The following is a 10958-nucleotide window of genomic DNA, read 5'->3' as shown; positions in this document are numbered from 1 at the left end:
CTTCCCAAAGATCTCCATACTAGCTGTTCAAAAAAGAAAAATATTTATTTTTAATCTTCTACCTGAACGAATCTGGCCATTTTTATACAAACTAAACCACCTCTCCAGAGTGGAATGCGGAGACCTACTCAGCAAATGAACTTTATGCTTCTTTAAAGGAGAGACTCTGTCAGGATAACTGTGCTCTAGGAAAAACAAACAAACAAAACCCAAAGGTAGTTGTTTCTATCTTTGATTTCCTACTTGATCATTACCTTAATTTTCTAGGTTTAAAGTAGGACTTCACAGGTTTTGATCACTGTAGTGGGTTGAATGGTGGTCCCCAAAAAGATATGTTCATGTCCTAATATTCACACGCAGTGAATGCTGCATCATTTAGAAAAAAGACCTTTGAAGTTAAAGATCTTGAGATGAAATCATCCTGTATTTCCAGTGGGCCCTAAATCCTGTTGTGTAAGTATCCTTCTGAGACAGAAGAGGAGATTAAGACACAAAGGAGAAGACCATGTAAAGATGGAGGCAGTGACAAGAGTGACATGGCCACAAGCCAAGGAAGCCTGGAGCTACCAAAATCTGGAAGAGCTAAAGGATCCTACAACCTGTGGAGGGAGTGTGGCCCTGTTGCCACCTTGATTTCAGACTTCTGCCCTCTAGAACCGTGAGGGAATAAATTTCTGCAGCTCTAAGCCACCAGGTTTGTGGTCATTTGTTACAGCAGCCACCAGACACCAATACAATCTCCCCTTCCAGACATTCCCCTACCGATTCAACTAGCTACCCAACATGGTACCTGCCATGACTTTCCTTGCTCTGTAGAATCTCAGTCCACATTTCCTGTGCCCCTCCCCGAGCTCTTGCTTGAGCCCCTACCCTTAGATGTTATATGTGTAGATATATATAACCTATTCTGAAACTTCCATCATCTGTAGCAAAAGTAGGTCTGTACCACTTTTGCTGTTATCAGCTGGAATTAAAGGACTGGTAAAGTGACAGGGCACCATGGACACAAATGCAGGTGTGTGGGTAAAAAGTACCATTGAACTTGGTCTTCAAATAAGAGAAAACCAGCCCTGGGTGGTGGTTATATAAAAAGAGAAGCAGGAATAAGTGATATTATTGGAGTACAGAGTCTCCAGTCACAAACAATTACAGAGTTTCTGAGCGTAAGTACAACATGATGTGATTTACAAAAATTAATCTGATTAAAATGTAAAGGCTATATTAAAAGATGTGTTTGAACCTAACATCAATTTATGAATCAACTGTATCTTATCAATTCTAATTTCACAGAAACAAAAGTAATTGGATTCTGCAGAAATTCTGACAGTTAAGACTGAACTACTTTCCTCAGTCCAAACCTCCAAGGCCTCAGGCTGTTCTGACCCAACCTACCACCCAGTTTCAGGTTTGGATGTCATGGCCCTAATCCAAATGATGCAGCTTCTGCACATTCCTGGCAAAGTAAGTGTGACAGCAAGAATGCAGAACAGGGGCTTCCCTGGTGGCACAGTGGTTAAGAATCCACCTGCCAATGCAGGGGACATGGGTTCAAGCCCTGGTCTGGGAAGATCCACATGCTGCGGAGCAACTGAGCCCATGAGCCACAACTACTGAGACTGCGCTCTAGAGCCCGCAAGCCACAACTACTGAAACCCGCGTGCCTAGAGCCCGTGCTCCACAACAAGAGAAGCCACCACAATGAGAAGCCCACACACCGGAACAAAGAGCAGCCCCCGCTCGATGCAACTAGAGAAAGCCTGAGCGCAGCAACGAAGACCCAACACAGACAAAAATTAAAAAAAATTTTTTTAAAGAATGCAGAACAAACAACAAGAAATGGCTGGTGGAACAAGGACAGATGTCCCCAGATAGAGGCCAGAAAAGGGACTGCAGTGATAGAAGTGTACAGGAAAGGTCTGGAGCTAGACCCAGGAACCAGTTTTAACATCTGTGCAGCAAACATTTGCAACATCCCAGAAAACAGATTCAAGTGATGAGTGAAAATCAATTAACTCTACTAAAATCATTGAGTACATTATTTAGAGCAGAGACAAAGCTTCTAAATTAATAACATACTGGTTTTAAAGACCATGTTTTAGAAATTAAAAGCTTATTATCTCCCTAAAAATCCAAAACTAATTTATCAGCAAATACTGTCACTTTATCTGTAAGACATAACCTGAATCTCACTATTTCTCTCCTCTACACTGCTACCTTAGTCTAAGCTATCATCATCTTTCAACTGGACTAGCAGTTGCTTCTAATCCATCTCCCTTTTTCCATTCCTGCACATCATGATCTGATATTTATTACCAAAATGGTAGTGAGAGTATTTTCAAAATATAAATAAGCGGGACTTCCCTGGTGGTCCAGTGGGTAAGACTCCACACTCCCAATGCAGGGGGTCCAGGTCTGATCCCTGGTCGGGGAACTAGATCCCACATGCATTCCACAACTAAGAGTTCGCATGCCGCAATCAAGAAGTCTGCATGCCGCAACTAAAAGATCCAGCGTGCCACAACTAAGACCCGGAGCAGCCAAAATAAATATAAATAAATATATATTTTTTGATCTAAATAAGTTCACATCACCCACCTATTTAAATTTCTAATGGCTCTTCACCGCCCTGTCACGCTCCGGCCCTGCTGCCCTCTCACTTCCCTCCTGGTCCACTGCTTTCCAACCAGAGTAGCTTTTTTGCACTTCGTTCCTTCCCCAGTGCCTCTGTGCTCTCTACTCCTGGGGTCCCTGATTTGGACCCAGCTGCCTCCTCATCCAGGTCGCACCTCAAATGACCACCCCACCCCAGGCCTTCCGTAACTAAAACAAACCCTCCTAATCACCTGCCATCCCTCTTTGCTCCTAATGATTAGAAACTGGCTAAAGACCATCCATCGCCCAGCTCCCAACACTATCTATCCTTTGCATAACACTGCACCAATTCTGAAATTATCTTCTTGTATTTATTTAACTAGAATATAATTCCCGTTGAGAGCAGGAACCCAATTTGTACACACAACTCAGAAATAGGAACTTAATTGTTGCATGCAGTACAAGCACTTTGGTAAACAGTCTGGCATTACTTCCTGAAGTGGAACATTCACATATGCCTAGCAACTAATGTCCTAGGTACATACCTGAGGATTTCCTAATTTCCTAGCTATACACCTACCTAGTTTCTATACCTAAGAGAAACTCTTGCACAAGTACAACAGAAAACAAGTACAAAAATATTCTTAGAAGCACTGTTCACAATAACAAAATCTGGGAAACAACTCAAATGTCCACAAACAAAACTGGATAAATTGTAGTCATAATCATAGAATGAGATATACGTACATTATAAGATGGATACATTTTAGTGACAATAATATAGATGAATTTTAGCAATATAATATTAAGTGGAAGAAATTCTAGAGATTAGACAGAGCATCATAATCTTTTTATAAAATTTAAAACTAGTTTTTTTTTTGTTTTGTTTTGTTTTGCTTTTTCCCGGTATGCGGGCCTCTCACTGTTGTGGCCTCTCCCGTTGCGGAGCGCAGGCTCCGGACACACAGGCTCAGCGGCTATGGCTCACGGGCCCAGCCGCTCCGCGGCATGTGGGATCCTCCCGGACCGGGGCACGAACCCGCGTCCCCTGCATCGGCAGGCGGATTCTCAACCACTGTGCCACCAGGGAAGCCCATAAAACTAGTTTTTTAAAAATAAAATATTCTTAGGAATATACAGATGCAATAGCCGCCCGGCGGCAGGTGGGATCCTCCCGGACCGGGGCACGAACCCGCGTCCCCTGCATCGGCAGGCGGATTCTCAACCACTGTGCCACCAGGGAAGCCCATAAAACTAGTTTTTTAAAAATAAAATATTCTTAGGAATATACAGATGCAATAAAACTATATTAAAAGGAAAGCAAGAGAATGAATATAGGAACCACTGCCTAAACTGTTTACAACTAGGGGTTTATTATTATTATTATTATTACAAAACAATATAAAGAAAGTAAAGTAAAAAAGATATAATCAGTTCAGAATTTCGGGCTTTGCCCACAGTCCCAATTCAATGGAAATAAAAACCCGGATCTCTGGCTCTATGACACAAGGTTCTCCCAGTGGATGCCTGAATGTTGCCTGGGGCTGTTCATGTTTTTTTAAGCCCTTTTTGTAGAATGCTATCATTTATGTACAGACATGAATGAAAGCAGATTAAAAAGTCCTTAAATGAACTCTTTAACAATCAAAAACTAGCTGAGGACTGCCCTTCCTCACCCAGCTCCCAGCGGTCTTTATTCTTTTCATAACTCCGAAACATTTCTACCTGAAAGTACGAAACAAATGATTCTCAACACTAAAATATTTATGGAGTCAAGACAATAAGGCAACAATGTGAAAGTATAACAACAGGCACTGGTTAAAAAAAATGGGATACAGCCATTCAAGAAAATACCAGGCAGTCCTAAGAAAAGAACCATGAGGGAGACACTTTACATAATGATACAGAATTATGTAAAAGAAAAAAAAATGTTTTCAAGGTACAGAACAATACATACAATAGGTTAGAATTTCTGCTTAAAGGAGGGAGAAGAAAAACATATACATGTAAAATAACTATACTCATACTTGCAGATGCTTAAAATATCTCTAGATGGAGACACAAGGAGTGAATATCATAAACTCTATTTCCTTTGAATTTTGAACATCTGAATGTATTTATTATTCAAAAAATAAATTCTAAAATTTTAAAATCATAAAAGAAGACTATAATGGAAAACAAATACATTCTGAAGAGCACTGGCATTTTTCAAAGAGAAACTACTCCAAGATAGTTATTCTTATCTTAACTGTGTACACTTGCAATCCGGATGATGAAAATATCGTTCACAAAGAGTGCACTGTTCAGTGGTTCTGACAGATCTTATTTGAAGCTTTATTTAACAACTCTTTTCATGTTCTGAATGCTATATATCTTTTTTTTTAGTATTTATTAATTTATTTATTTGGCTGCACCGGGTCTCAGTTGCGGCACATGGGATCTTTAGTTGCAGCATGCGGGATCTAGTTCCCTGATCAGGGATCAAACCCAGGCCCCCTGCACTGGGACTGCAGAGTCTTAGCCACTGGGCCACCAGGGAAGTTCCCTGACTGCTATATATCTTACCTACATATAGATAAGATTGGCTTATTTCTCCTTTTATTTACATTTTCTTCTGCTTGAAAAAGATTTATATCTATTATTACCAAAAGTGTACCAACAACCAGTATCAATTCATGTCCATTTTTTGAATCACTAGTAAGACAGTTCACCTTTCTAACTGGAAATTAAAAACTGGCCTTATTTGCTTTTTTGATAAGAATTGTGGGGGTTTTCTTTAGTGTTAGATAAGAGTATTTTTATCTAAAATGACCTGTACCTGCCTGTACACCCAACCACAGACTTCAAAAGTGAAATGGGGGCTTCCCTGGTGGCGCAGTGGTTGAGAGTCCGCCTGCCGATGTAGTGGACACGGGTTCGTGCCCCGGTCCGGGAAGATCCCACATGCCACGGAGCGGCTGGGCCCGTGAGCCATGGCCGCTGGGCCTGCGCATCCGGAGCCTGTGCTCCGCAACGGGAGAGGCCACAACAGTTAGTGGTCCACGTACCGCAAAAAAAAAAAAAGTGAAATGGTGATTGTACTTCCTCATGTGGGACATTTCAAACTAATAAATTTTAAAACAGATAATTAAATCAAAAACCTACCATCTTCACATTACTTTTCAAAATGGAAGTACTATAACAAGTGCCAAGGAATACAAAAAGTTAAAACAGCACATCTTCGGGGGAGGAGTAATTTTAAACATTGTTATATTTATATAAATTTAAATATATTATGGTGTGGGCATTGTAAAAGTCATGTGGATTTATAAGACAGATATGAAATTTCAAAGACATTTAGAGCTACTTAACTCACATCTGACATCAGCTGTACCTCGACAGAGTGTTTGTGACTTACTAACCTACCATCGCTGGTTTTATTCCAGTTCAGTAAAAATGTATACAAATAATAAAATAGGGTTCTACTTACAAGATCCCTATTCTTTTTTTTTTCCCAGAAATTTGCATTTAATTTGAAAGCAGTTAAGATAACAGATCAACTAAAATGGCTGGTGTATTTCAAAATATTCCTGATTTTGGTTATCAATTCTTGCTAGGTTTGAATTACCACTAAATGGTGATGACATATTTATTTATTGTACTTGACAGTACAGTGTATGTAATATTCAGCAGGTATTAATGCACAAATTGAAAAAAATAATATAACCTTTCGCCGATTTGCTATAATGGACAAGGTTTCCATGCTTACTACCTGAGGTTCCTTTAAAGATGACACGTTTGAGTCCAGCCTTTTCATGCCGCTGCCTGGTGAATAACTGCTGACATTCACACACAATGTGTGAGTTGCTATGTAGAATAGGTGACCACTGGTGACCGACCACCTTTATATTTGTATATGCAGACATCAAATAAAAGAATGATAAATCATTTCACACAGATAAAGCAGGCAGGTTGCAGTTGTAACCTGTTTTCTAGCCAAGTTTTGTTGAATGACTTCTTCTAAGCAAACACTGGTTGCTCCCTGCTGGACTGCTTTTCCTGCTACTACTCTCCAATTCTCTATATTTTTGTACAAGACTATAGGTCAAACGTTACTTCTGTTGCAGTAGCCTCCAGCAGTATACACCCATGTACAGTACGTGAAAGAGCAAACTATCAGAAGAACCCAGCATTTGCATTTATATTTGCACAAATCTTAATGACAATTTGCAAAATTCCTACACAGCACATTCAGCTTATTCTAAGGCAACTTTCAAGTTAACTGCCTAATTCCTGAGTGTCTATTCCATTTTCTCACCCACTGACTCTGCTTAACCATATATTTTTATATTTCTCTACACAGCTGGAGAGGAGAGGGGGGTAGCGTATGAAGACTCAGAGGGAGTTTCTAAGTCAAATATATTCTATAGGTAATGACCAGAATACTGCCATAACTGTTATATCAAATGAACTGTATACAACTGGATTTTTTAAAATCAGTCATTACTGCAGCACTGTTATTATAAATCTATTATGTACATCTTATTGCCTTCTTAATTCATATTCAGAGGACTCAGGAGAAATAATGTTTTTCTTATTGTTGCCTATAAGTTCATTAAAATCCGTATTTCATGGAATGAAGCTAATTATCTCACCTGAGAGATGGAAGACTAAAAAAGCATCTAAGGAATAAAACTACACCCCAAAATGTTAACCATAAAAAGCTTGCAGAAGCATCAAAAGATTATCTAATAAAGCTGGAATCTGCTACTTGAAAACTTCAATATGTAATTTTATTTTACTGAGCCATACTGTGCACTGGTCCTACACTAACATCAATGACATGACCAGGTACATCCATAGTATAATTTTATTTTTTTTAAGGATTTAATCCAGTATTTATTCCACACTCATGATCCTTCTCTGTAATCAGAATACAAGTCATAAGAATAATCTATCAAATAATTTGCTGATAATCTTAAATAATGCAGCACAGCATTACTTTAAATACTTCTCTGTTCTAGATTAAGTTTAAAACCTCAAACAGCAATCTTCATTATCAATAAAAAAAGTTTTCAATTTAAAAAAAGGACACTATATCAAGCTGTTTCATAATTTAAGTATTTTCCATTTATAAAAATGCTTTGGAAGCTTGAGGCTTACATCTATTTCTCTACTCATCTGCCCCACCCTCTCCCAATTTCACATTAGTATAGGGTTCCTGCAAGAATGTTAGGCTTTAGACATTAATTTCTCCTTCTATATAGTACTTTAAAATCTGAAAAATTCAAGAAAAGGATTACATGTCATGTATTTTTTCAAATAAAAAAGGAAAACTTAGTGAATAAATTTTAGTCATACTAACAGTGTCCCTTTGAGGTAGAATGCTCAACGGACTTTTGATCAAATCACAGCCTAACTGAAACCTTTGCATCAGAAACGAACTTCTCCTAAATTCTCTCTAAAGTTAACTGTGGAGAATATTAGGTTTGACATATTAACAAGAGCTTTCCAAGATAATATACAGGGGACAAGAATGTGAATCCTACAACTGCTGCCTTCATGTACACTGAAAGCATGTAATTCTCCTATAATAGACATCCAAGATCCATTTTCAAAGTTTTTAGCATTCTATTATGAAAAGCACAGCCATGCTAACTTCTGTACACAAACCATAGTCCCACACCTACAAAACAAAAATAGAATTAGTGGCAGTTTATGGCCTTATACAAATTTAACCAACATGGCAACCATGCCAAAGGAATTAAAACATTTTCAGGACATATGTAGAGACTGTACATCTCAAAAACAATTAAACAATAAAATGCAAGAATAATCTGTGCATCATGTATCAAACTCAACAGTTGGGTGAAAACATCAATGCAGTAAATGGGATTACAAAAGCACTTCCCTACACAAAAGAGGAAATGAAAATGCAGCCTACAGGGAGCTTGAAGAGTGTGTAACTACTGCACCATCTCATCTTGGGAGGAAAAAAAAAAAAAGCAGATTTAATCCAACATTTATAGGATTCAGTGTGATCCACTTTTACAAAAAATGTTCACACACTCTCCTCTTCACTTTTATGTTGTCTTTCTTGGCTCTCTGGTTCTATACTTTGGCTCCTTTGGCGATCATGTTTGTCAGACTGGTCCTTACTATCACTGTGATCTCGTTTGTGGGAATGTTCTTTGCTTCTGCTACGCTTCCTAGATTTTTCTTTGCTGGGGCTATGTTCCCGTTTTCTTGATTTTTCAACACTGTCAGTTCTTCCTTGACTGCCACTTCTACTCCTTTGACTTGATTTTTCTTTATTTTCATTTTTATGTTTACTTGATTTCTCTTTGCTACTGCTTCTACTTCGTTTCCCCACGTTTCTACTTCTACTCCTATGCTTTCTTTCTTGGAATCTTTTTTGTCATCTCTATGCTGCCTATCATCTTTGTCTTCTTTATATTTCTTTTCTTCTACCTCACCCCTACTTCTCCGTTCCTTGGACCGTTCTCTTGACCTCTCCTTTTCTCAGTCATTACCTCTTTCCTTATCATAGTCACAATCTCATCTTCTACCTCTCTCATTTTCTTTCTCTCTTTCCCGATCCCTGTCCCTTCTAGCCCCTTTCCTATCACAACTTCAACTACGGCTTCTATGTCTTTCCCTACTCCTGCTATGCCTGCCTTCTAACCCCTGATCAATATTTCGGGATCTTCGCCTTTCTTTTTCCCTTTCTTTGGCTTCACGCTCTGGTCGCCAGCATTCTTTCTCTCTTTCTAATTCTCGGTCAAAACTAGAAGACCCATGGCCCTCCCAATGATGGCTTCTACTTCTGGATCTTCTTGGGGACCTCTGTGGACTCAGTGATCTCCTTGGAGACTCTGAACGCCTGCGTTCAACATGTCTCTTTCCTCAGCGCCTTCCTTTCCATCTTTCTTGATTTTTCTTGGCCACATTTTAATCTGTTGATCAATATTCTTCTGACCTGGAACCGGAATTCTTGGAAACAAGGTAGAACACCACTCCAGTTTTGTGAGAAAAGACCATAGCATTTCTCCAGTGGTCATTACACAGCCTCCACCAGCCTTCACATCTAGGTCCTCTTCAGCATCAAGGAAGGATTCAAACCAGTCCCATGGATCTGTAGGGGGCTGTGTGTACCTTATATACATAAATCCAAGGGCTCTAATATATGGAGAGTCTGTGTGTGTTATAAGACCCATCACTTGCTTGCGAGTTAACTTCAAACTTCAGAGTAAATAATTTGTATAACAGGCAAAAAGCTGCAGAAACAATTCCTTCTGTCCTAACGCCTAGAACCCCTCCGCACATCCCTGTTTGGCCAGCTGTCTTCCTGCTTCCTTTCGCCCATGGTTCAGCATGTGTGATCTTAAAGTAGATCTTGTCCACCACCTCATGGTAGGTCTTGAGCTCGTAGAGCTGCACTTTGAAGTAAGGCGACGACAGGATATTGGTCCGATCATGGGGTTGAGATCCACAGTCTTTCTGTGGCTCCACAGCGGCAGCACACTGCCCTGCTTGCCTGAGGCTGCCGGCTCGGTGGCGCCTCCGCGCTGCACTGCTGCTGCTGCCGGGCCGCCTGGGGCTGCGGCTCAGCGCAGGGCTGTGGTTAGCCACGTTGCGGTGGAAGAAAGGAGGAAGGGAGGGAGAGGGGAGGGGGAGGAGGCCAAGCTCAATCTCGCTCTTCAGGACAATGGTCCAGGACCCTACTCCATAGGACGCCGTCGGAAGATGGGGCCTCCTTGCTGTGCCCCAGCCGGGTGAGAGAGGGCAACCGGGATGCCCGACAAATGGACCCCGGGTGGAGAACAGAGGCCGAATCACAGGCCGCAAGAACTCCAAGCAGAAAGCAAGCCGGCGGCCTGGGAGCATGATCTCTTCTGCCAACTGCCCCTTCACAGTATAATTTTAAAACGCAGTTACAGGGACTTCCCTGGTGATAGTGGTTAAGACTCCGCACTCCCAACGCAGGGGGCCTGGGTTCGATCCCTGGTCAGGGATCCCACATGCATGCCGCAACTAAGAGTTTGCATGCTGCAACTAAGGAGCCCATCAGCTGCAACTAAGGAGCCCGAGCCGCAACTAAGAAGCCCACATGCCGCAACTAAGGAGCCTGCCTGCCGCAACTAAGACCATATACTAAAAAAAAAAAAACAGTTACAGAGCTTCAAAAATATTGATCCTAGATATGTTTTAATCTCTAAAAGCAGAAATTCTGCCACTTTCTCATGTTCATAACTTCCAATACTATATTATTTTTTATTTTTCTTTAACATTTATATTGGAGTATAATTGCTTTACAATGGTGTGTTAGTTTCTGCTGTATAAAAAAGTGAATCAGCTATACATGTACCTATATCCCCATATCTACT

At 40.4% G+C, this 10958-nt stretch overlaps 1 pseudogene; it reads right to left on the bottom strand.

The window, feature by feature from the left end:
• Positions 1-7903: 7903 nt before the first annotated feature.
• On the bottom strand, positions 7904-10458 carry LOC102980096 (pre-mRNA-splicing factor 38B-like; annotated as a pseudogene).
• Positions 10459-10958: the final 500 nt, after the last annotated feature.

Source organism: Physeter macrocephalus, chromosome 16 (assembly GCF_002837175.3).
Source record: "Physeter macrocephalus isolate SW-GA chromosome 16, ASM283717v5, whole genome shotgun sequence".
NCBI lineage: Eukaryota > Metazoa > Chordata > Mammalia > Artiodactyla > Physeteridae > Physeter > Physeter macrocephalus.
Note: the sequence above shows the minus strand (reverse complement) of the source record. Positions and strands in the feature narration are given on the sequence as shown.